General features: G+C 37.3%; 1 non-coding gene and 1 pseudogene across 1 annotated transcript; one reads left to right on the forward strand and one right to left on the reverse strand.

The window, feature by feature from the left end:
- Positions 1–16,866: 16,866 nt before the first annotated feature.
- LOC122739419 lies at positions 16,867–17,697 on the reverse strand (annotated as a pseudogene).
- Positions 17,698–21,792: 4,095 nt separating this feature from the next.
- Positions 21,793–21,899, forward strand: LOC122744889. The gene has a single exon (XR_006355225.1). It is a non-coding gene; the product is annotated as a U6 spliceosomal RNA (small nuclear RNA).
- The last annotated feature ends 4,336 nt before the right edge of the window (positions 21,900–26,235 follow it).

The following is a 26,235-nucleotide window of genomic DNA, read 5'->3' on the forward strand; positions in this document are numbered from 1 at the left end:
CTCACTAAAAATAATAATAATAATAAAATAATAATAATAATAATAATAAATTAATCAATAAACTTATCAATGTTTTAATGAAGAATATATACTTTATAAATAAATATAATTATATTTATAATATATAATTATAAAAATGAATAAATATACATTATTAGAAGTGATTATTGGAAATAAATTAATAAACAAAACAGAGCTAATAACTAATGATTAAATAAATACATTTATTAAGTAAAGTTATTAAATAAATTAATAAAAACTTTGTAGATTCTAAGAATGAGAAAATGGGAAGTAGTGGGGAGCAAGATTAAATTAACTTCAAAAGTTTTTGAGTCAGGTGTGAAAAAATACAAGAAACTGATAGATGAACGTGAAAAGGCCTGAAAAGTATGGTATCTGAGAGCAGAAACTTCAATAAGAGAAAATATTGAGTGATAATGAGAGAGAAGAGAAATGGAATTGCAAGGCACTGTGAGTTAGGATAGCTAAAACAAACAAACAAGTGAAAAAAGTAAGCTTTTGAGAGAATCCAAGGAGATGTAGTCCTTAAGAAACCATGACATTTCTCACCTTCATCACATCAATTGTGCTATTGGATAATGTGTATAGTTTGGCATTTCTGATTCTTCTGTTATTTCCTCACATCCAAATGGAAAGAACCAAATGGACCATCCTAATGCTTACCTAAAAGGAAGGATGTCATTTTTCAAAAGTAAAAGGCAAGTGTTACAACAATAGCAATCTTTGTTGTTCATACAGTTGGCCTTTTATTTCCATATTGCAAAACAAATGTCAATACCAAACGTTTTATTTATACATTATGTCAGTTTTTTTTATTTGTTTTAAGAACTTCCCATTTAAAGAGTAAATAATGCATATATACAGCTTCACACATTTAAAGTAAATATATATATATATATATACAATTAATTGTTCCTCCATTTTAATGCTATTTCAATCACAGTTTTTGATTTGTTTTCTTTTGTAACTATGTATTTAAAAGTTTGGGAAAATAGGATCTAATTTCAAAGCTTTCCACTAAAGTGAATTCCCTCCCCCATACATATAATATACAGTTCTGTTTTTCTTTTTCAAAAAGAACATCTTAATTTCCCTCCATTTGGGGAAATATCTCATCACTCTTCCTTTAGCAATAAACTCCTGCAGTTGCTTTGACCTCCTTCTCTAACTACTGTGACATTACAATACAGCCTTAAAGTAGAACTGTCGTTTCAAGCTGAACTTAGGTTTAATCCTGTTATACTCTAGAAACTTCCCATTTTATGTATGTTGAACATTTCCTTGCAGAGGGAGACACTTTTATAATCTACTTTCATTTTCTAATCTACAGTTATAAAGTGAACTCAATGCTCTGTTTCATTAATGAGGATGTTTTCTATGTAGATTAATGTCTAATTTTATCATTCTTCATTTATAATACAGTATCCCTATAGTCAGTATGATTTTTTCTGTTCTTAGTATACATGGTATAATGACAGACATTTACAAAGTTATATAGCAAGGGCAAATAAAAAAGCTTCTAATTCCTTGTTTCCCTTTGGGGAAGTTGAATTATAAGCCTGAAATATATTTTCAGAGACCTTTACTTTGGTAAATTTATTTTATTAAGTTAAAAGTATTTATACCAAAGTTCAGAAGTATAGAAAGCTTATGAAGTCCTTCTAAATTTTATCCATGCTTTCCTCCCTTTTCTCTCCCAAAGATATCACTTCCAATTGTAGAATCATAGGCTATTAGAATATTAGAGAGAAAAGCAATTTGACAGAGGTCATGTATTCTGAACTCTCTTCAGTAAAGGGACTTTATAAAACCCCAGATAGAGCCAGACATCATAACATGACTACAATCCCTGCTACAAAGGAAGACTGATGGAAAGTTTTAATAGGTCTAAAGCTGATCAGGTTTCCACAGTAATTCCAACACCAATATGGTGAGCCCCTGAGATAAAGTGTCCATGATGCTTCCTAAGGAAGAGCGAATCAGCCTGGATTAGAAATGAAGCAGATTAAAATTCTTGGGCTGATATGAAGAGACACTGGATCATAAGTGGCTACTATGCTTTCATTCTGAGACACTTTAGTGATACCTATTTTTTTTAAAGACCACAGAGGGGGCAGCTAGGTGGCACAGTGGATAGAGCACCAGCCCTGGAGTCAGGAGGACCTGAGTTCAAATCCGGCCTCAGACACTTGACACTTATTAGCTGTGTGACCCTGGGCAAGTCACTTAACCCCAATTGCCTCACCAAAAAAAGACCACAGAAAGATGAATAACTATATTTTAGGACATTTCCAAGAACAAAGAATTATTTACATTCTGATTTAGCTCATTCTCTTTTTTTTATAACTCTAATTGTTAAAAAAGTTTTTCCACTTATTAAGTTGGAATCTGCCTTCTTATAACATTAATTCACTCATGCTAGTTCTATTATTTGGAGTTTTACAGGGTGAATCTAATCACTTTTATTATACCACTTTAAACATGTGAAAACCATGTTTATGCCCTCTATTCAGCGCCTGCTAATGTCTTCTTTTTTTTTTTTTTACCAAGGATAAACATTTCCATTCTTTAGCTATTCTTCAGATAACCCAACTACCCAGTTGGTCAATATCTTTCCTATAATACCACACCTAAAATTGAGTGTCACACTACAGATGGGGTCTGACCCAGGCAAAATATTATGGGACTAAACTATCTGTTGCCTTGCTTGATCTGGTTTCTGTACTTCTAATAATGTATCCTTAGCTCCCATTAGCTTTAGACCTGAGAGTACAGCTTTTTCAGCCAATGATATATTATTTCGACATGTCTTTCTACCACTCCTCGGGGATACCAATTAAAATCCTCCTGGAGAAGAAACACCTCAGGCTTGACAATAGGGCAGAATGTGACTTGGCTGTTCAGATAGCACAGAGAGATCAGTTAAGCACTGTGAGCTGTTGGATGCTCTCTCCTTCACTGTTCATTGAAATGTCGATAAAGATGTGTCAGAAATACAGACAATTTGTCAAATGTAATATAACTCAGGCATTTTCTGGCGAGGAGAACAAAAAGGCAAACTTTTAGTGTTTGTCTGAATTCATAAATCTTTGTAGCTTTTCTGTGATATACAGGGACTATGATGGGATATTTCACTCTTTGGAAGAACAGTATTGTTTATTTAAACATCAGTAGAAATGTTGATTTCTCACTTAAAATAAACTTATCAATTCTATGTGCATTGCCTTTTTTACTTTTTATTCCCATATATTATCTCATTTTTAAAATAGCTAAACCCTCCTAATAAATATTATATCATATCATGACCTTTGATAGTAATGATTGTATCACTACTGTGTCCTGGCAGATACCATGAAGGTCTTCAAGGTTCCCTGTGGCTGTAGCTACATTGCTCTTGATGATGCACAGAATACACAGTCAGTCTACATACAGTTGTATGAGGGTGTGAGATTTAAAATTGGATACTAGAGCGTTAACCTCCCCTTTTAATCAGTAAGTTAAAGAAGCCTCTGGTCTCTAGTTAGAGCTTTTATTGTTTGGAAATTACAAGGTGATGTTGATTAGAGGGATAGGAAAGTAGGAATACAAAACAAATAGTCTTAAGTCTAAGCTTAGTCTATATTCCATATAAAACTCACCAAAAGCCCAAGGCCACCTTTGGGGGGAGAGAGAGCCACATCAAACATGTGCAGCTGATGGCTAGCCGGGCCGAGTCAAACTCCAGTCAGCGTCTGTCTGAGCAGCGCAGCCAACGAACAGGAGAGCGGAAAAGACATCCTAATTCCATTCTCTCCTTGCCTTTTAAGCTCGCACCCTGGAAGTGGAGTGCTTAGCAGCCGGGCTGGCATGCGTAGCCCATGCATGGCCGTCGGTCTCCTCCCCAAAAGGGTGGTCCTTCAAAAACTTGAGTCTTTCCGTATTCACTAACCGACGATTAAAAACATTTTACCACAAGGGCTTCTAGATGAAGCTAGAATCTGTGAAGAAATTGGGAGGGCTCTTGGAGCAGCCTGGGAGCCTGTGTACCCAACTGAGAACACAGAGGAATTCAACAGTCCTCTTCAACAACCCTGTACTGCCTTCTGACCTCAAGTCTGTCTGTGAGAAGCACCAAGTTAATCGTCCTTCTCAAAATTCCAGCATCTTCAGAGACCTTAGTATCATTGCCCAAGATGACTGTGAATTCTGTGTAAATGTGGTGTGTATGGGCTGCTATTGTTACAACATCAAGGGCCCTCTCTCTAAGGAATCTCTGCTGGTTTAGCCTTACCTACATCTTGACTTTATTGCCCTACCCACACCCACACAAATGGGCACATGTCTAGTGATGGAGACATTCCTTGGTGCCAAACCATCCACTGAACAGTTTGAGTGGGAGTCTTGTATCCCTTTCTCTGATGTCATCTTTGAGCTTCCTTCCACCTCCAAGTCATGTCAATCAATTACATTTGAATAATGCTAACCAATTAGATTTGTTTGATGTATAATGAACTGCTTCTTATCAAAAATGGATAAAAAATCTGGACAGATAGCTCTGTGGTCTCTCTCACTTGGAGACCACATGCTGTTTTTCTTGAGCACTTTTGAGACCACATGTGTTCTCTTGGGATCACATACTTGCTCTGGGGGACCACATGTGCTATCTGGGGAAGAATAGAAGTGAAAGACACAATTGGTAAATCCCTTACTGGTAGAAATTGACAAATTGATAATTTGCTTATCCAAAACTTATGTCTATTGTAATGATTTTTGCCATCACAGGATCTTATATTCTTTCTCTGATGTCATTCTTTCTTACCAAGATTTGAAAGACCAAAGTCACATATCCCATATTTCATTTTAATATGACATACCTCTAAATCATGCCAAGCAATTAGATTTCATTACTTTTCAGTAGACTTCCTACAGTTACACAGATATATAAATTGAGATACCACAAATATTTGGGATCTTCTGTCTGAGAGACAATAAAATGACCATCCTTTTTATTAATAATCTGTCAGCATGTTAATAAAATAATTAAATTCCCCAGGAACTATGTCTCTCATATTTTTATTTTTATTTTGTTTTGTTTTGTTTTGTTTTTGGTGGGGCAATGAGGGTGAAGTGACTTGCCCAGGGTCACACAGCTAGTGTCAAGTGTCTGAGGTCAAATTTGAACTCAGGTCCTCCTGAATTCAGGGCCAGTGCTTTATCCACTGCACCACCTAGCTGCCCCTGTCTCTCATATTTTTAATTGTCACATTAGCCCTGGAAGGCAAATTGAAAATAATTTTGTCTCCTCTACACTTGTAAAATTTTAACTATCAGAAAAGTGAAAAAAAAAAATCGGCACTTGCCCAAGATTGCAGAAGTAGTAAACAACTAGGATTTGAATGCAGGTTTTCTGAGTAAGCTCTCAGAACTTAAGTCAAGACTGCTTCAAAAAATCCTCCAAATAATGCCATAGGAGAATTTCTGGAGCAGCAGAACCTACAAAAGAATGGGCTAAGATCATTTTCAAGCTTAAGACCATTTAGAATGTCAGCAGGAGGGGCTGCTGTGCCTGGGCAGGAGTGAAGCTGAACTCCACCATTACGCTGACACAGATCCAGTCCCAGGCAGGCCTCACCAATGAAAGATACCCCCAGAGACTCTGAATCAGCTGCAGTACCAGCATCTTCTGGAACTAAGTTTACGGTCTGGTGAGAGGGCTGAGAGTTTGAACAGGGGCAGATTACAAGGGCCTCTGCTGGCACCGAGGAGAAACTTGGGTGTTTCACCCCTGCTGGGAACCAGGATGTAGGCTTGAATAGTAGTGGCCCAGGTTGGGGAGGGTTGCAGGATCCTCACAGTTAATAACCACAGTACACAAAGTTTTGCTGCCCCATTAATTACCAAGTTGGCCTGGGGTTATCTATGTACCAGAGAAGAGGCCAGGTTAGAGAAGAACCTGCCCTTCCTTAAATTGTACTACCTGGGATCCAATGAAGTTTGGGGTAATTCAACCTGGAAATAGTACCCCACTTTAAGAATGTGAGAAAATAATAGGGTTCTGGGGGACCCCGAAGCCCCCTACTCAAGGGGCTAAAATTGTCAGGGAAAATCGCCCTGATATTCTAGAAGGAAAAGGTAAAATAGAAATTGTAAGAATGCATGGGGGGTGGGGGGGGGTTGGAGCCAAGATGGCAGAGGAAAGACATTAAATGCACAGGGCTCCTGATATAATCACCCCCAAAATAGCAATAAAATAAACCTCATGGCAGAAAACACACAAAAATACTGGCTGAGAGTTTTCTCCAGCTATAGATAGATTTCAGGGGGCCGTGCTGTGTCACAAATAAAGCCTAACACCGCAGTTGGGTGGACACACCAGACACCTGCCTGAGGAATTTGCCCCACTGCCTTTGAATCGGCTGCAGCACAGGCATCTTCTGGAACCGAGTGCATGGTCGGGCTGAAAGGCTGGCCTGGGTGGTAAGTGCAGGGGTACCAGTGCACTGGAGGGAAGGATTCAACTGTCCCACCCCAACGGGCAACCAGGAAGAAATCCTGAGTGGCTGAAGGCCCAGGTGGGGTAGGGGAGCAGGGGAGCAGTCTCATCAGAAGCTGCGAACCACACCACAGAAAGCTTTGCTGGTTGGTTTCTTAGCAAATAGGCCCGAGGTTATCTCAGGACCTGAGAACAGGTCAGGTGAGATTAAAACCTGCCCCGCCTCAACCCCAAACACCTGGGACCCTCTGAAGCTGAGAACAGGAGTGGAGATGAGAAGCAGCACCGCCCACCCCCCAGTAGAGAGTTTAAAATCAAATGAAAGTGAGGCCAGGCAGGCTGAGAAGAACCCCAACCATCCCCTGGGCCATGCTGTAGCTTGAACAGTGTGTCCTGGAAGCAGCGCCACAGTTTAAGAAGGAGTTAAAAGCTAAGAAATAGTAAACCAGGATGAGTAGGCAGAGAAAGCAGAAGACCATCGAAAACTTCTTTGGGGGTAAGGTAGACCACAATACAACCTCAGAAGAAGAAGATAATAACAGGGTCAAAGCTCCAACATCCAAAGTTTCCAAGAAAAATATGAACTGGTCTCAGGCCATAGAAGCTCTCAAAAGGGACTTTGAAGAGAAAGTAGGAGAAATAAAAAGAAGATGTAGAGAAAAGGAAGAAATAATGGAAAGAGAAATGAGAGCAATGCCAGAGAGTCATGAGAAAAAATTCAACAGTTTGAAAAGCCAAATGGAAAAGGAGATTAAAAAACTGTTTGATGAAAATAACTGCCTAAGAATTAGGATTGAACAAATGGAAGCTAGTGACCTTATGAGAAACCAAGGCACGGTAAAGCAAATCCAACTGAATGAAAAAATAGAGGGCAATGTGAAATATCTCCTTGGAAAAACAGCTGACCAAGAAAATAAATCTAGGAGAGATCATTTGAAAATCATTGGACTACCTGAAAACCATGACCAAAACAAAAGCTTAGATACCATCCTCCAAGAGATTGTGAGGGAAAATTGCCCTGATATTCTAGAAGCAGAAGTTAAAATATAAATTGATAGAATCTACTGATCGCCTCCTGAAAGAGATCCCAAAAGGAAAACCTCCAGGAATATTATAGCCAAATTCCAGAACTCCCAGGTGAAGGAGAAAATACTGCAAGCAGCTAGAAAAAAGGAATTCAAATACTGTGGAGCTCCAATAAGGATAAAGCAAGATCTAGCAGCCTCTACATTAAAGGACTGAAGGGCATGGAATATGATATTTCAGAGGGCAAAGGAACTGTGACTTCAGCCAAAAATCACGTACCCAGCAAAACTGAGTATAATGTTTCAGAGGCAAAAATGGGATTTCAATGAGAAAGAGGTCTTTCAAGCATTTGTGATGAAAAGACCTGAACTGAATAGAAAATTTGACTTTCAACTACAAGACCCTGGAGAAGCATAAAAATGTAAACAGGAAAGACATCATGAGGGATATTAAAAGATCAAACTGTTAACATTCCTATATGGGAAGATAATACTTTGAAATCATAAGAACTATCTCAGTATGCAGTTCACAGAAGACAGGTCTGAACTGAATATGAAGGGATTATATCTGTAAAGCATTTATGTTTTGTTCTTTGTAGGTCAGACAGGGTGGGGTATCTTATGTCTGGGGCTGGATTTGGGCTTGGGGCCTCCTGTGTCCAGGGCTGGTGCTTTGTCCACTGTGCCACTTATCCATGATGACATCATTAAAATAGGGTTGAGGTGTAGAAGAAATAAACTGGGGGAGGGACAAGGGGAGAGATGGTCTAGGGAGAGGTAGTTCACATAAAGGAAACAAGAAAAAACCTTATGGAGAAAAGTAGAAGAGGGGAAGGAATTGGGGAGTGATTGAACCTTAATATAATCAGAATTGACTCAAAGAAGGACTAACATACATACTCAAGTAGGTATAATAATTTATTTTTGCCCTGAGGGGAGGGGGGAGGAAGAAAAGGGGAGGGGAAAGAGGGGAAGGAGGAAAGGGCAGATTGGGAGAGAGAGCAGTAAAAAGCAAAATACTTTCATGGAAGATGAAGATGTTCTTCATTACTGCGCTGGTATGACATATTGAATTGCTTGATCTCATAGCGAGGGTTGAGGATGGAGGGAGGAAGAACAATTGAGAACAAAGAATTAGCTCAGGAACCCTGATCTCATTGGAGTGGGCTCATGGAGGGGATATATTTCATACCCAATTGGGAGGAGCAATCTATTTAACCCTGCAGGAAAATAGGAGAAGAAGATAAGGAAGGAAGTGTGAAAAAAGGGAGTGCAGAGTGAGGAAGAGGATAGTCAGAAGTAAAACACTTCTGAGGAGGAATAGGTAAAAAGAAGAGAGAGTAAATGTCATAGGAAGGGAGTGGGATGTAGGGAAATAATTATGATTATTGATTATAATGGCAAAATGTATGGTACCTACTTTGCTGGGCTTTTATGAAGAAAATTCTCTGTTAAGCTTAAGGTACTACATACAGGTTATGATGAAAAGGATAGTATCAGAAAAACCTGGAAAGACCTACATGAACTGAAGCAGTTTCCACAATTGCAACATGGGTATAATTATAGGATCAAATGAGATAATATTGGTAAAACACAATGCAGTACCTGGCACAGAGTAGGTGCTTAATAAATGTGTTTGTTATTCCATGTGTTTGAAAGCAAGGGTAAAGAGAAATATGACTTTTCCTCAGACAATCCTTCCTTCTAACTTACTCTGTTTACTTACCTGGGCAAATTATCCAATATTAAGCGAAGCATGGTACTTTTCCCCCTTGCTTTCAAAAAATATTCATTTTAACATTCATTTTTTTTTTATTTTGAGTTCCACTTTCTACTCTTCCCTCCAAATACCTCAATATTGTGAAGTCAAGAAAAGTGTTATCAATTATACATGTGAATTTATGCAAACCATGTTTGCTTAGTAACCATGTTGCAAAAAACTGAGAAAATAATGAGAAAAGTATGCTTCGATATGCATTCAGACTCCATCAGTTCTTTCTCTTGAATTTTCTTAGATCACTGTGTTTCTGTTTGTTTGTTGTTTTGTTTTTTTGTTCTTATTTTTTGTTTTTGTTTTTTTGGTGAGGCAATTGGGGTTATGTGACTTGCCCTGGGTCACACAGCTAGATTTGAACTCAAGTCCTCCTGACTCCAGGGCCAGTGCTCTATCCACTGCACCACCTAGCTGCCCTTAGATCATTGTATTTCTAAGAATAGCTGTCATACATGATCATTCTAAAGTATTGCTGTTACAATGTACAATGTTCTCCTGGTTCTGTTCATTTCACTTTGCATCACTTTATGTCTTTATGGTTGTTGTTGTTGTTTTATTTTTGTCCTGAGAGCATCCTACTCAATTTCTTTTGGCAAAATAGTATTCTATCACAATCGTATACCACAAGTTGTTTAGCCATTTCCTAGTTGATGGACATCCTATCAATTTTCAATATTTTGCCCCCACAAAAAGAGCAGCTATAAATGTTTTTTGGGGGGGTTTGTTTTGTTTTGTTTTTTTACATAGAGGATCTTTTCTTTTGCTGTGATTTTGTTGGAATACAGACCAATTAATGATATTGCTGAGACAAAGGGTATGCAGTTTTTTAGCATTTCGGGCATAGTTCCAGAATGATTGGAGTTCACAAGTCCACCAACAATGCATTAGCATCTTAATTTTTCCACATCCCCTGAAGTATTTGTCATTTTCCTTTTCTGTAATTATTGCCTATCTGATAGATAAGAAGCAGTCTCTCAGAATTTTTTAAATTTGCATTTCTTTTATAAATAGTCATTTACTGAATATCTATATGACTATAGATAGCACTGATTTCTTCTTCTGAAAAACTGCCTATTCATATCTTTTGACAATTATCAATTGGGGGACAGTTTGAATTTTTATAAATTTGACTCAGTTCTTCATATATTTGAGAAATTATGTATTTTAATCAGATTAACTTGCTGAAATTTTCCCCAGTTTCCTACTTAACTTCTAATATTGGATTCACTGGCTATATTTGGGCATTTAAAAAATTATGACATCAAAATCATCGATTTTACACCCTTTGATACTCTTTATTATGTGTTTGGTAATACATACTTACCTTTTCCATAAACCTGACAGGTAAACTATTCCATGGTCCCTTAATATACTTATGATATTATACTTTATGTCAAAATCATGTGCCCACTTTGACTTTATCTCAGTATATAGTTTGAAATATTGATCTATATCTATAATTTTTCAAACTCCTTTCCAGTTTTCACAGCAATTTTTAACAAAAAGTGAGTTCTTGTCTTAAAATCTTGGCTTTTTGGGTTTATCAAACACTAGATTATTATGGTCATTTACTAATTTATTTCATGCACTTAATTTGTTCCATTGATGCACTACTCTATTTTTAAGCCAGTACTAGATTGTTTTGATGATTTCTGCTTTATAGTAAAGTATGACATCTGGTACTGCTAGGCTACTTCTCTTCACATGTTTTTTTTAATTTTTTTAAAGTTTATTCCCTTGATATTTTTGACCTTTTATTCTTCCAGGTAAATTATATTATTTTTTCTAACTCTGTAAAACAAATCTTTATCCATTTGGTATGGCACTGAATAAGTAAATGGTAGAAAATTTCTTAGATTATATTTGGAATATGCTTCATCAACTATGATAAACCGCTCTAGATGAAATTTAGTGTTGAACGTTCATACTATGCTTTTAAACAAATTCTGATTAAAGTTGTTGGCAATAAAGAAAAGAATAACAAATTGTACTTTTATTTACATTTTAAGACTAGTGAAGTTTTAATGTAATGAGATTATATATGTACGGTTCATTGTATTAGCACATGCAATGTATTTATGATTGAATTATGTTACTGATAAAGAAGAAGATTTCTGAAGCTCAAAAATGACCATGAAATGTAAACACATTTTTGGGGGTGGGGGTCAGGGAACAAGCACTGATTGCCATCAAGGGATCAAGAAAGTACTTGAGTTGCATTTATATACATGTATAATTATAAATATATATGTATCTGTGCATGCATGCATATATAGTGAGTACATATGTATTTATATACATATTGTGTGTGTACTAAAAGTATATACATACACTGAATATGTACACATATATTACTATATACTGTGAGTATATTAGATACAGATAAAATATTACAATATATATATACACACACTAAATACATAATAAACATACAAATATGTACTATGTATATGTATGTGTGTGTATATACACATATATACATATATACCTTAATATGTATGTGTATATGTTATATATAATATAGATTTCTTTGCAGAAAGAATCAAAGAGTTTTTGAAAATTCTTTCAATACCCACATGTCAGTAAAGAAAGCCACATAATATAGAAATGAATGTCACCTTTTCACTGTGAGGACTACATATATGTAGCCCACAGAACTCTTCTACCCACATTTGAGGGCTAGGGGACCTAACACCAGAAATCTCACCAAATGTTCATAAAAACATAAAATAGATGTATCTGAAATGTAGGTGTATAGTCTGGAATTATCCTTATGTTTGTAAGCAAATGGATTTGAGTGTAAAAATTAGGCTAGATGGGGCAGCTAGGTGGCACAGTGAATAAAGCACTGGCCTTGGATTCAGGAGTACCTGAGTTCGAATCCAGCCTCAGACACTTGACACTAGCTGTGTGACGATGGGCAAATCACTTAACCCTCATTGCCCCACAAAAAAAAAAAAAAAAGAATTAGGCTAGATATATGTGAGTGGTTGTCCCTCATCCTTAACTGTTTGTATAAAAACTCTATTGCTGTCAGATGAGGATATAAAAAATGGTAAAATTAAATGACAGTGTTGAATATTTAGGTATTAGAGCCTTTGTAATAATTCTGGCAAACATTATAGAATTCTTTATTAGATAAATATTATTATGAGTATAAAAAGTAGTATAGATTGAATAAAGATATCTTCATACCTAAACTAAATGCAACCATAGATATTTACCTTTTGCTTCTCTGAAAGTTTTCAAATGTCATTTGGAAATTTCAGATAGCAATACTTTAACAACCATTACATAGGGTCACTTTTTGAGAATCAGCTTTGAGCTATAATATCATTACATTAGATATGTCCAACTTTCTTGGATAAATATTAATAATTCTAAAGTGTTTCTGCATTCCTCATCTTTCTTTTAAGCTCTCTTCACATATATGAATACGACATTTCTGTAATGGTGCACAGCATTTCCAATGAAGCAAATATAAGATTCTATGTATATGTATATGTATTCATACATTCAATTTTAAATGTAGAAAGACACTTTAAAAGGTTTTTTAGAGGTCTTCTCATCCAATTTTTGACCATCCTGGAAGTTCAACTCTATGGCACACCCAATAGATTGTTATTCTACATATAACTGAACATTCATCATGATGGTAGCCCATTTGATTAGAAGAGGTCTCACTCAAGAAAATAATTTTTATATTGAACAGAAACATATATCTTTAGATTCTCATTCTCACATATTTTGAAATCTTTCCCTCTCAGTTTTGTGTATTCTCAAAATTTGGTTTTAGGGATTGCATAGTTCTCCACAGAATGTCTCTAGCTATTTCATTTTTGTAAGGGTTGGGGCAAATTAGCAGCAATTATCTTCATGGTGGTTTTTTCCTTCACATTCATTCAGAATACCTAATTGAGATAGAGAGATGTGTGTATATATACACGGACACACACACACACACACACACACACACACACACACATATATATATATATACATATATATATACATATTTCATATATATATATATATGTATACACACACATATATATACTTTCAAATATTCAGAACCATCTGAATAATAACAACTGAAATTTAAAGTTTTGATATCAAATCTGTATGACATTTCAAGTACAGTGTCTCAGGGACCTGTACTGGTGGTGTTGAACTTTCTGGATGAAAGCATAAATGAGTTTATTTTCAAATATACCTATGACATAAAACAAAGAGGGATAGTGAACATAATGAATGAGAGAGTTAGGTTCTGAAAAGACCTTGACAGGCTAGATTTGGGGTTATCAAACTACAGTCTGAAAACTAAATCCAACACCACCTGTTTTTGCATGACCTAAAAACTAAGAATTCTTTCTACATTTCAGATACAATAAAACTTCATTTAAAAAATAACCACTTACCTTACTAGACAAAAACAAAACACAACAAAGAAACAAAGGAAAAAAGGCAACAGGACAGCTGCTGACCCCTAAGCTCAAACACCACACTAAATTCAATGCACTAAAATTTAACTGGACAAATGTAAGTGATGATACACACACAAGTGTGTATAAATGTATATGTATATTTACATACACACATGCACACATTTGTGTGTATGTATATATGTATGTATATACCTGCAGGTATGCATATATCTATATATTTATATCTATATATGAAACTGAAAGATGAGGAAGGAATGACTAAGCTTCCATTTCTATGAAAAATATGTCAATATGAAAAAGTTCAACCGTGAGAAACGTTAATATGTTCTTTGAATTTATCAATAAAAACATATCTTCCAGGGGCAGCTAGGTGGCACAGTGGATAGAGCACTGGCCCTGGATTCAGGAGTACCTGATTTCAAATCCGGCCTCAGACACTTGATAATTACTAGCTGTATGACCCTGAGCAGGTCACTTAACCCCAATTGCCTCACTAAAAAAAAAAAAAAACAAACAAACAACAAAAAAAAAAAAATAGCTTCCAGGAATTTGGAGTTGACATTCCCACTTCTCCCTGCCTTTTCAGCCCTTACCTAGAACATTTGGTTCAGTTCTAAGCATCATGGATTAGCTAACATAATGATAATCCAAATTGCATCCAGTATCTACTCAAAGAATTACCCCTTCAAAGTATATTAGTCTACTAGCACTAGTTCCCAAATGCCTAAGAATTATTTACTCTCTCCAAGGCAATTCAATTATATGTCAGCACAATTCATTCAAAATTCATCACCTCAGTGCCTTCCACATGGTGATATACAATTGGTGCGAGTTTATGATGTTTTCCCATGTGTCTGGACCCTCCTCCCCATTAAACCACATTGATATAAGTCCAATCTCTATACTAAAATGTGTTAACTGTGGCTACCATCTCTGTCACTCTCTGCAGAAATCCAAGAGGAATACAAAGGACTGAGAAATATTTCATAGTTTTCATTATTATATTGAAGTAACTATATGCTACATATTCTATGGGACATTTATGTAATTCCAAAAAGCAGTTGTTGCTCAGGAAAAGATTTCTTTGAACTGTAGGAAGTATTCCTGACTACTGTGAATGTACCAAGAAAGAGGTGAATAATAAATCATTAATAGTCCATGGGGTCATAGCAGTTCATATCTGAAAGGCAACTTTCAGAGTTCAATTCCCTCATTTGACACATGAGAAAACTGAGGCCCAAAGATCTGAAATGGTTTGTCCAACATCACTGAGGGAGTATGTAGCAAAGAAGTGAAAAGCTTTAAAAGTGTGATCATTTGGAGGAAGAACAATTTTGTTTAAATCTCAATTGTGCATGATATCACTTGTGAGATCTTGGGCAAGAAAAAAAAAGAAATTGGATTAGCAAGGTTTGATGACGATAATAATTATGGTAGATTTAAAACTGTAAAGTAACACAGAGACCATCTTGATCAATCCAGTCAATGTAAAGATTAGAAAACTGAGACCCAGAAGCCAATGTTCCTTGTCGAAATTCACACATAGGTTCTCCTCCTTTTTCTTTACTCATTTTTTGAGTCGTATTTCTGAACCAAAAAAGAGCATAGGCAGTTTACTCTTTGGGTATAGTTTCAGATTGCTCTGTGAAATGGTTGGATCAGTTCACAATTCCACCAACAATGATTTAGTATTCCAATTTTTCCACATCCCATCAGCAATTGTCACATTGCTCCTTTATCATTTTAAACAATCAGGTAGGTGTAAAATTATATCTCAATGTTGTTGTAATTTGCATCTCTCTAATCAATAATGATTTAGAGCATTTTTCTTATGACTAACAATTGTTTTGATTTCTTAATTAAACAACTGCCTGTGTGTATCCTTTGACCATTTATCAATAGGGGGATGACTCATATTCTTATAGATTTGACAATTCTTCATATATTTGAGATACAAAACCTTTATCTGAGAATGTTTCTTAAAATTTTCCCACCAATTTTCTGCTTTCCTTCTGATCTTGGCAACATTTGTTTTATTTATATAAAACCTTTTTAATTTAATGTAATCAAAATTACCCATCTTATACCTAACTACTATCTCTTGTTTATTCATAATTTGTTCACTTGACTATAAGTCTGACACATAATATGTTACATGTTCTAATTTCCTTGTAATATTTCTCTTTATATCTAGGTCATGTATCCATTTTGACCTTATCTTGGCAAATCCTGTAAGATATTGGTCTGTGTCCAGTTTCTGTCATACTGATTTCCAGTGTTCACAATAATTTTCCCCAACTAATGAATCCTAAAATCTTACCTTTACACTTGTCAAATACAAGGTTATTTTATATTTTTTAAAATTTACTACTCTAAGAAATACATCTCTTTTTTCTCCATTGATTTATCCTTCTACTTCTTATCCAGTTTTGGTAATCCTTAACTTATGGTTTAGGATCTGCTACTGCTAAACCTCTAAACCTCCTTTTTTCTTCCTTCCTTCCTTCTTTCCTTTCCTTCTTTCTTTCTTTCTTTCTTTCTTTCTTTCTTTCTTTCTTTCTTTCTTTCTTTCTTTCTTTCTTTCTTTCTTTCTTTCTTTCTTTCTTTCTTTCTTTCAGAGAGGGAGAGAATTTCGTGCCCCACTCCCTCCCCCCAACCAGGTCATTTCTCCTCTAGTCCACCTCTCCAAGCTGCCCTGGCAAAACTCCCTGCAGTGGGAGGTAGACCAGATTAGGAGGGATTTAAGGAGAGAGAGAAAATTTCAGAAAACAAAAATAAAACCACCCAGCACCCCTTTAATAAAAATCTTCAGTAAAAACCAAAATAAACTAGCCCTATCTAGCTGCCTCATTAAAATGGTAACTGGTGCAGGGGCCTTTGCCTTTGGAAAGAGGAGGCTTGGCTGCTCCTTTTGCTTTTGCTTGCATCATCCAGGGAAAGAGCAAAGCAAAGCATATGGCAGCATGGGGGTGGGGGGGTGGGAAGTAAGCCCTGTGCTGACCTCTGCCTTGCCTGCATGCCACTGGCTACAAATCCAAACATGGCATGTTCCTGCTTTCAGGGCTGGGAGATGCCTCCCTGCCTCTTCTTTGGAGGTGCCTTGCTGCATGTTTAGGTCTCCTCTGATTGTCAATGTCCAGACCAATAAGACTGGTCATCAGTAAATGTCTCCGAAAACACACCACTCTTTGTCTTTTCTACTTCTGTTGCTACTACCAGCTGGAGTGGGGAAGGACTAGGGTAGGTCGTCCATTCAGAGATGTCAATCACGAGGTCATTATCAGCGCCTAGGGCATCATCTCTATGCCCTGTATCACTGAACGTCTGGCGAGGTAAGGAAGGTGCTCGGGTTGGTATGTGGAGGCAGCTTAGGAGCACCCAGTGGGGCTAGTGTTGCCCCTACCTCAGCACCACCAGGTCCCCGGCCTATGAAGGTCGGTGAACTCCCCCACTGGACACTCAGATGGCCTCAATGCCATTTTGAGCTTCTGGGGTAGGAGGGGCTTTTTCTCCCACTTGGGTCTCAGGGGGCTGGGCTCAGGCAGCTGCAGGGCCAAGTAGTCAGAGGGGAAGAGGGAATATGGAGGGGGGTCAGAGAGCTCAGGTACAGAGAGCCCCCCCCCCCAAGGCTTGCAGGGGAAATCCTGAGGAAGGGGGTACTGAAACGCCAAAGGGGGACTTCTTTTCCTCTTGGGGGCTGGTGTTTCAGTGAGTTTGGGTCTCACTGTTCTCTGAGGATGCTGTGGCATCTGAATCAGAAGAGTCTTCATATACATTTTCATATTGCAGAAGACGATCCAAAAGGAAACTCTTGTCCCGGGACACCTTCAGCATGTTTCTCTGTGCCTTCTTTAGTACCTCCTGAAAACACTCGTGCTCATAAATTAGGAATTTGAGCTTCTGTTTCAGGTTCTATTATTTCTTGTTGTAGTCAACCTCAGTGTCTGCTTGCCCATTCATGGCTGGCCCGGGGAATTCACACTCACCTTGGGCATCGGATGCCAAATCATACTTAGCTTCGGACGACAGTTCCTGTGGGTTCCGCCTCCCCCTCGTCACACATCCCCTAAGCCCAAGACGGGAGAACCGTTACCTACTCTCCACCCCCAACAGGTTCTCTTCCTAAACCTCCTTTTTTCAATCCCTATATCATAGAGAAATGTTGTTTCAACTAAGAGTTGGATTAAATGATCTTTGGGGACACTTCCAAATTTGATATTATGTAGTTCTAATAAATAGACATTAGTATTGGGTGGACATATTTACCCAAATGCTTATATATTATTATATATTGTACAGATGTAGCTTATTATAGAGGAATACTTTAATGAGGAAAGTGAGATAAATTGGGAATTTGGTTTTTTTGTTTCTTTTTCTGGCATGGCATTGAAGATTAAGTGACTTGTCTAGGGTCACACAGCTAGTAAGTGTCAAGTGTCTGAGATCCAATTTTAACTCAGGTGCTCCTGAATCAAAGGGCAGTGTGCCACCTACCTGTCCTGCTTGGGAATTTTTTCTATAGGAAGATTGCTTTCAACCGAGTTATATCTTGACTAGGGATTTAAGTTTTAAGAAATCTTTAACTTTAGCAGACTTTAATTTTAGAAACTTTAGCAGACAAGTTCGCAGAAGAGTAGTTACCATATCTCATGTTTTTCATATCAATTTTAAATGAGGGAGACATACAAAAGAAGGAAAAATGCTGCTCTTCTGATGGTTCTTCATGGTCTTCCCTCATTATCTATCTCATTGCTCTTAATCTATGAATCCAAAACCAGATTCTTTTGTTCTTAAATTTTCTCTTTAGCATATTCCTTACTCATTTGGATGAGGATCAGCTAAAGTCAGAAGTCACTCCCTTTATTTAACTAAAACCATTTAGGAATATTCTAATTTAAATACTTTAATAACTAAGAAACCAAAGAATGAGTTACTGAAAACAGACCCTTGGTTTTTTTCCATAATTGAAATTGTTACTATGCTCTTATGTTTGTGCCAGGTGCATCCCAGCTGCTAATTAAACCAGGATGAATTAAGGTGAATTGGATCTGCTTGCACATCTGTGATAGTTCTCCAAACACAACAGGCAAAATGCTGATAGAACTCTGCTCTATCCTGAAAAAGGTTTTCTTTCCCCTCTGTGTCTAAATTATTTTTGCAATCAGCCAAGCTTTGACTTTTTGATGCATAAAATGTTGTGAGTGAGTATAAAAAGAGAACCAGAGACCCTACTGTGCTACCAAAGGAGGCCATATGCAACATGAAGTTCATTTTACATTAAGCTTCTGGATGACTTTTAAAGACATGTGATGATAGGATATTTAAAGGTCTATTACACAAGATATCATTTAAAGGATAAAGTCACTAGAATTGATAGACTCAGGGTGATCTTGATAGAGGATGGAGTCCCAGATGACTGATTTAAAACTCAGCTTTCAGAGGAATTTCGGGCTTTTGTAAGATTGGTGTTTTACTCAGCATTCACTTCTTAAATCACATTGCTCTTTCTTTATAATTGAGAGTAAGATGCTATTGTGGAAATATTATAAAATAAATCAAGAAATGGGCTTATAAAAGTAGACCTCACCTTATGAATGGTTTTATATTCTAAAGAGTTTTCTACATAGGTTTCAGTTACATGGAATTGAAATGCATTTTTGCACAAAACAATACTTTATATCATAAAGAAGTAGCTTATTATGGAGAAGAAAAAAAAACATATTACTTGGAGACAAGAGATCTGGATTCAAACCCAATTATCCCACTCAACACTTAGTACATGTATGGTAAAGGGCAAATTGCGAAACTGTTTTTAGACATAGATTTGTAAAATATGGATAAAAATACATTTTCACTTTCACACAAGATTCTATAAGGAAATAACTATAGATCTTAAAGTATTAAGTTTGTATTAATAAAAAATATATTATATCCATCATGGATGAATTGGAGTTTTATGGGCTAGTATGGTGATATTAGCAATCATGCACACATATTTTGCCATGATTCAATCTATATTACATTTCCCATATGGTTGATTCCAAACTTTTCCCAAACTACTACTACTCCTTGATCATTAGAGTAAATCATCTTCTCCTCTAACAAGACCAAAAAGGTAATAGTATATGTGCTCTTTCTTGTCCTCTATATTTTAAATGTTTTCTATATTACCTCCCAGTATACTTTGTTCTAGTCTCTGTATAGAGACCGGGAACTTTTCAACAAGGTAAATTCCTCTACCTTCCCAGTCATTTTAAGAGTTTGACCTCTCGAGGTAGGCAGAGCCAAGATGGTGGAGAGAAGCCAGGAAGTTGCCTAAATTCTCCCGAGCTTCCCTCAAAAACAACATTAAATCAAGCCTCTAAACAGATTCTGGAACTGCAAAAAACTACAAAAAGATAGAGAGACAATCATCCATCTTGAAATAATTTAGAACACTTCAGTAAAAGTCTGTCTCATTTGAGCAAAAAGGGAGGATAGCACAGCTCAGTGCAGTTTGGAGAGGGTCTGAGCAAGTGTATGGGCCAAATTTAATATATAGAGAGAGTTCATTGGGTAGCTCGCAGTAATATTGGGGTTCAGAAAATAATGAGGGACTTCTAGGTCCAAAACTACCTCTTATCTGAACTGCCTTTTGAGTTATTTCTCCCAGGCCAATAAGAAAGGAGTTTAACAGCCTCTTTTCCACAAGTGAATCAGTTTTATTAATGGGAATAAAATACACAGCAAAGGTGAAATTAATAAAGTGAAAGACAAGGGAATAGGGAAAGAGGAAAATGGATAATCTCCCTGGCTTTAACAATAACCTAATCCAATCCCCAAACTCGATTCCAGCTGAGCTATTTCATAGGGCTGGATTTAACAAACCACTGGGGTCCATAGTTTCTATGGGAGTCAGCAGCCAGTCTCTAATCAGCTCTGAAACCAGAGGGAGAGAAAGTGTGTGAGTGTCTGCGAGAGTGTATCTCTCTGAGAGTGTGTGTTACCTCCCGTTGGGGTCCACTTTTCTAATTTTTTCTCTTCCCCTAAAGGGGAGGTCTTTCAAGTAGTTTGGCTGCGATTGGTTCCCCATTGATGACACCATCCACAGCCTCTGAGGACACTTCTTCTCAGGGTTGGCTAAATTTAGACTAAGGTCTGACAGGGTGGGCTAGGTGTGGTTCAAGATCTAATCACTTTAAGTGGGTACTTAGTGGTTTCTCATTCACACCCAATTCAAACACTACTAATTCAATCAAGTTGGACCCCTGGGCTTCTACCATATTCCATTATTTTACCACACAAGTCAGCAGGAGATTCCTGGCTATAGCACAAATCAGTAGCTGAGGCCCCTTGCTTCTGGCTCAGTAAACTGCTGGCACAGAAGGCAAGTTGTGAGAACTGATTGACCTGGCTGATAGGGCAAACTGAAAAATAGAGAATTACCCACAGAACAGGTGTGACTTGGCTAAGTCATTACAATTCAGGGAGCAATCCCAGGGCAGTGAGGAATCTAAAATCCACAGAGGCCTCAGAATAGATAGCTAGTGACCAGGCCCTTATCCCCCAGCACAAGAAGCTTTCAACAGTGGCCCCTGTGACCCAGGAGGAGACCTCAACTTTATAAGTTTAGAAATAGACTACAAAATGAGTAAAAAATGGAAAAGGACCCTTAACATTAACAGATTCCGTAGCAACAGGGAATACCAAAACAAATTAGGGTGAGGACAATACTTTCAAAATTCCTACATATGAAATCTCAAGGTGATGGAGGTGTCCAGAGGGTTAAAAGATGAGTGAAGACCTGAGTTCATATCAAAGATAACTAGAAAGGGGCAGCTAGGTGGCACAGTGGACAGAGCAATGGCCCTGGAGTCAGGAGGACTTGAGTTCCAATCCAGCCTCAGACACTTGACACTTACTAGCTGTGTGACCCTGGGCAAGTCACTTAACCCCAATTGCCTCACCATAAAAAAAAAAAAAAAGATAATCAGAGGGTTTTATTCTTATCAACAAAAATTATCAACAGAAGCCTAAGGAAATAGTAGCCAGGGACCATTAATAAAGCATAAATAAGTGCTTGCTTCAGCAGCACATATATTAAAATTGGAATGATACAGAGAAGATAAACATGGCCCCTGTGCAAGGATGACACTCAAATCTGTGAATAAATCATTAGTAATCTAGCCATTGATAACCATCCTGGATGACAGGAAACTGAAATGGTGCATAGAAACTAGACCTTAAGAAAAAGATATTTTCATAAGAGAGACCCTTGGGGTCTGACAAGTTTAAACATGTTTTAGGAACATGCCCAGAAGGAAAAATGTGTCAAGTTTACCTTATGACATTTAAACCACACAAACACACCCCTAGTAAAAAGATACTCACCTTGGGGGATGTCCTAGGACCCCAAGTATTCCAAAATAGGAATAGAACTTCCCACAAGGAAGAGACTAAGACAATGAGGAAATAACCTACATTTTTCAATATAAATATAACTATTTCTATCTCCTTAACTCAGACACCTTTCTCCTCGGTGTGCTCTCTGTGGCCTTGCAGTCTTTTAATAAAACTTAAAACCAAGTTTCTGAGTCATGTAATACTTTGGGATGCCTCAAAATCAATTCCTACATCACAAGGAAAAGATGAATTGGTATCAAGACCAAAAAGCCTTCTTAGAAGAGCTCAGAAAGGTTTTTTAAAAATCAAATGAGAGGGGAAGCTAGGTTGCACAGTGGATAGAGCAACGGCCCTGGAGTCAGGAGTACCTGAGTTCAAATCTGGCCTCAGACACTTAACACTTAGTAGCTGTGTGACCCTGGGCAAGTCACTTAACCCCAATTGCCTCACTTAAAAAAAATCAAATGAGAGAGGGCAGCTATGTGGTGCAGTGGATAAAGTGCCAGCCCTGGATTCAGGAGGACCTGAGTTCAAATCCAACCTCAGAAACTTGACACTTAGTAGCTGTGTGACCCTGGGCAAATCACTTAAGCCTCATTGCCTGCCCCCTAAAAAAATCAAATGACAGAAGTAGAAGAAAAAATGGGAAAAGAAATGAGAGTTACACCGGAAAATTATGAAAAAAGACTCAACAGCTTGGAAACAGAAGCACAAATATTGACTAAAGAAAACAATTCCTTAAAAATACAATTGGCCTAATGGGAAACATTGGCCAAATGGAAATGGAGGTGCAAAAACTTACTGAGGAAAATAATACCTTAAAAATTTGAATTGGGAAGATGGAACTAATGACTCCTTGAGACACCAAGAATCCATCAAGCAGAAAAATTGAAAAAATAGAAGAAAATGGGAAATACCTCTTTGGAAAGACAACTGCCCTGGGAAATAGATCCAGGAGAGATCATATAAGAATTATTGAACTACCTAAAAGCCATGATCAAAAAAGAGTCTAGACACCATATTTAAGGAAATGATCAAGGGGAACTGCCCTAATATTGAAGAATAAGAGGATAAAATCATCATTGAAAGAATCCACCAATCAACTTACGAAAAGGACCCCAAAAGGAAAACTCCAAGGAATATTGTAGCCAAATTTTAGAATTATCAGGGGAAGGAGAAAATACACCAAGCAACCAGAAAGAAACAATTTAAATATCATGGAGCCACAGTCAGGATTACACAGAACCTGGCAGCTTCAACATTAAAGGTTCAGATGACTTGGAATATGACATACTGAAAGGTAAAGGAGCTTGGATTATAACCAAGAATCAACTATTCAGCACCATTGCACATTATCTTTCAGGGGAATCAATGGACATTCAAAGAAATAGGGGACTTCCAAGGTTTTCTGAAGAAAAGACCAGAACTGAATAGAAAATTTGACCTTCAAACACAAGATTCAAGAGAAGTATAAAAAGATAAACAGGGGCAAAAAGTTATTCAATAAGTTTAAACTGTTTAAATTTTTATGAGGGAAGATAATACTTTTAACTTTTGAGATCTGTACCTCTATTAGGGTATAGTTACTAAATAGATTTTGATGTAATGATATAAAGAAACTTAAGGGCAAGAACAAAAGGGGGAGGGGAGGGAAAGGGAAGTGGAATGAGATTAATTATATTATATGAAGAGATACAAAAAACCTATTACAGTAGAAGGAAAGAAGGGAGGGGTGCACTTGTTTCAATTGTGAGATTTAAAATTGGATATTAGATCATAAATCTCCCCTACTTAACCTTTCCCTTAATTTATCTCCCAAACTAGTAAATGGAAGCAGCTTTTGGTTTTCTAGATAGACCTTTTTATTTATAGTTATGATAGTCACAAGGTGATGTTGATTAGAAGGATAGGAAAGTAGAAACACAATACAAATCGTCTTAAGTCTATATTCCTTATAAAACTCTAATTCCTTATAAAAACTCACCAAACCGACAAGGCCACCTTTGGAGAGAGAGTCTGTGCCGCGCCGTCAGGAGTCCCGCCAAGCAGGCAAAAGCCTTACTCTCATTCTCTCCACCCCGGAAGTCCAAAAAAAACCCGGCAGGCAGTCTGACATGCGCAGCAGGCAGACTGTTCATCTCCTCCCCAAAAGGGTGGTCCTTGAAAAACTGGCGTCTTTCAGTTATCCTAACCGACTGTTAAAAACTTTCATATTTTACCACACAATCTTACTCTAATCAGATTTGGTTTAAAGAGGGAATAACATATACACCCATTTGAATAAAGAAACAGATTAGTCTTTGAGAAAGCAATAGGGTAAGGGGGAAAGGGTGGAACTGATAGAAGGGAGGGCAGAAGCAGGGGAGGAAAGGGGAAAAAAAAGGAAGGGTGGCTGATAAAAGGTAGGATAGATTGAGGGACACAGTGCTCAGAAGCAAAACACTGGTGAGGAGGAATAGGGTGAAAAAACAAACAACAAAGAACAAACAAAGGGGAAACGAGGATGTATAGAAAAACACAGTCATCATAACTGTGAAGGGAAATGGGATGAAGTCTCCCATAAAATGGAAGTGAATAGCAGAGTGGATTAAAAAACAGAATCCTACAATATGTTTACAAGAAATATATTTGAAGCAGAGAGATACACACAGAGTAAAGGTAAAATGTAGGAGCAGAATATATTATGCTTCAGCTGAAGCCGAGAATTTGTCCCCTCGATAACTGACTCTCACCCATTTTTAATCTCATTTTATTTATTTAAAGTACAATCAAGGGATCCCCCAATCAATTAATGAATTCTCTCAAACATCTTGAGATTACAGGGTATTGAATTATTTTTTTGAAGCAATTGGGGTTAAGTGACTTTCCCAGGGTCACACAGCTAGTAAGTGATAAGTGTCTGAAGCCAGATTTGAACTCAGGTCCTCCTGACTCCAGGATTGGTGCTCTATCCACTGAACCACCTAACTGCCCCCTAGGGTATTGACTTTTGTTAGGAGGGTTCATGTAATGGAGGTAGATATGCACAATCTTATTTTTATTCTTCAGTCATTTTAGTCATGCTGACTGTTGGTAACCACGTTTGGAGTTTTCTTGGCAAAGATATAGGAGTGGTTTGCCATTTTCTTCTCTTAGCTGATTTTAACAATGAGGAAACTGAGACCAACAGAGTTAAATGCCCGGAGCTACTAAGTATCTGAGACCAAATTTGAACTCAGGAAGATGAATCTTTCTGACTCCAAGCTTTGTATCCTATTCATTGTGCCATCTACCTATGCAGACATGTACAGTAGCCCAATGCTAAACTGATACAGAGACCTCTTTTGATTAGTCCTCAGTGATTAGAACTACTTCTTGACTGTAAATAAGGCTAGTTGAAAAGCTTGCAAGATGATATTTCCTAATGATGATTTTACTGGGGCACTATGGACAATTCAAAAAATGTCAAAATGAATGTAGCCATGTTGGAAATGACAGATTTGAGGATATATCTATCCTAGCTTCTCTCCACAAATGCAGTCTTTTTTTTCACATACATATCCCTAACACTTAGCACAGTACCTGGCCCACTGTAGCCACTTAATAAATGTTTATTAATTATTTACTGGTCACTAAGTATATAAAAGGTAGGTTCATCTCTTTGCTAGTTTATAATGGCCTCCCTTTGGAGAACTTTCTCCTTCTTGAACTTTCAGACTGGACTCAGCAAAGAAAGAAGGAATTTTTCTTTCTTCTCAATCCATGAGCAGAAAATGGGGGCCTTGTAGGAGAAGCACAAAAGAAGCAGTCTTTGCTTAGGAAGAAAATCTCAGAGGGTCTCTAGTTCCTCTCAGCATGCACTGAGAGCTATAAAGGCTCATAGTCCTATAGTTGAAAAGAAACTAACAGAATATATATTCCAACCTCATTTTACTGATGAAGAGAAAAAAAACAAGCACTTACTATGTGCTGGGTATTTTATAAATATTTTATCGTAGCTGCAATGTAGAAAATGGACATTATTATCCCCATTTTATAGTTGAAGAAAATGTTTAATTTACTTGCTCAGGCTCCCACAGATGGTAAGTGTCTGATTCCAGATGTGAACTCACATCTTTCTGACTCCAGTCCCAACAA

This window comes from Dromiciops gliroides, chromosome 2 (genome assembly GCF_019393635.1).
Source record: "Dromiciops gliroides isolate mDroGli1 chromosome 2, mDroGli1.pri, whole genome shotgun sequence".
Classification (NCBI taxonomy): Eukaryota; Metazoa; Chordata; class Mammalia; order Microbiotheria; family Microbiotheriidae; genus Dromiciops; species Dromiciops gliroides.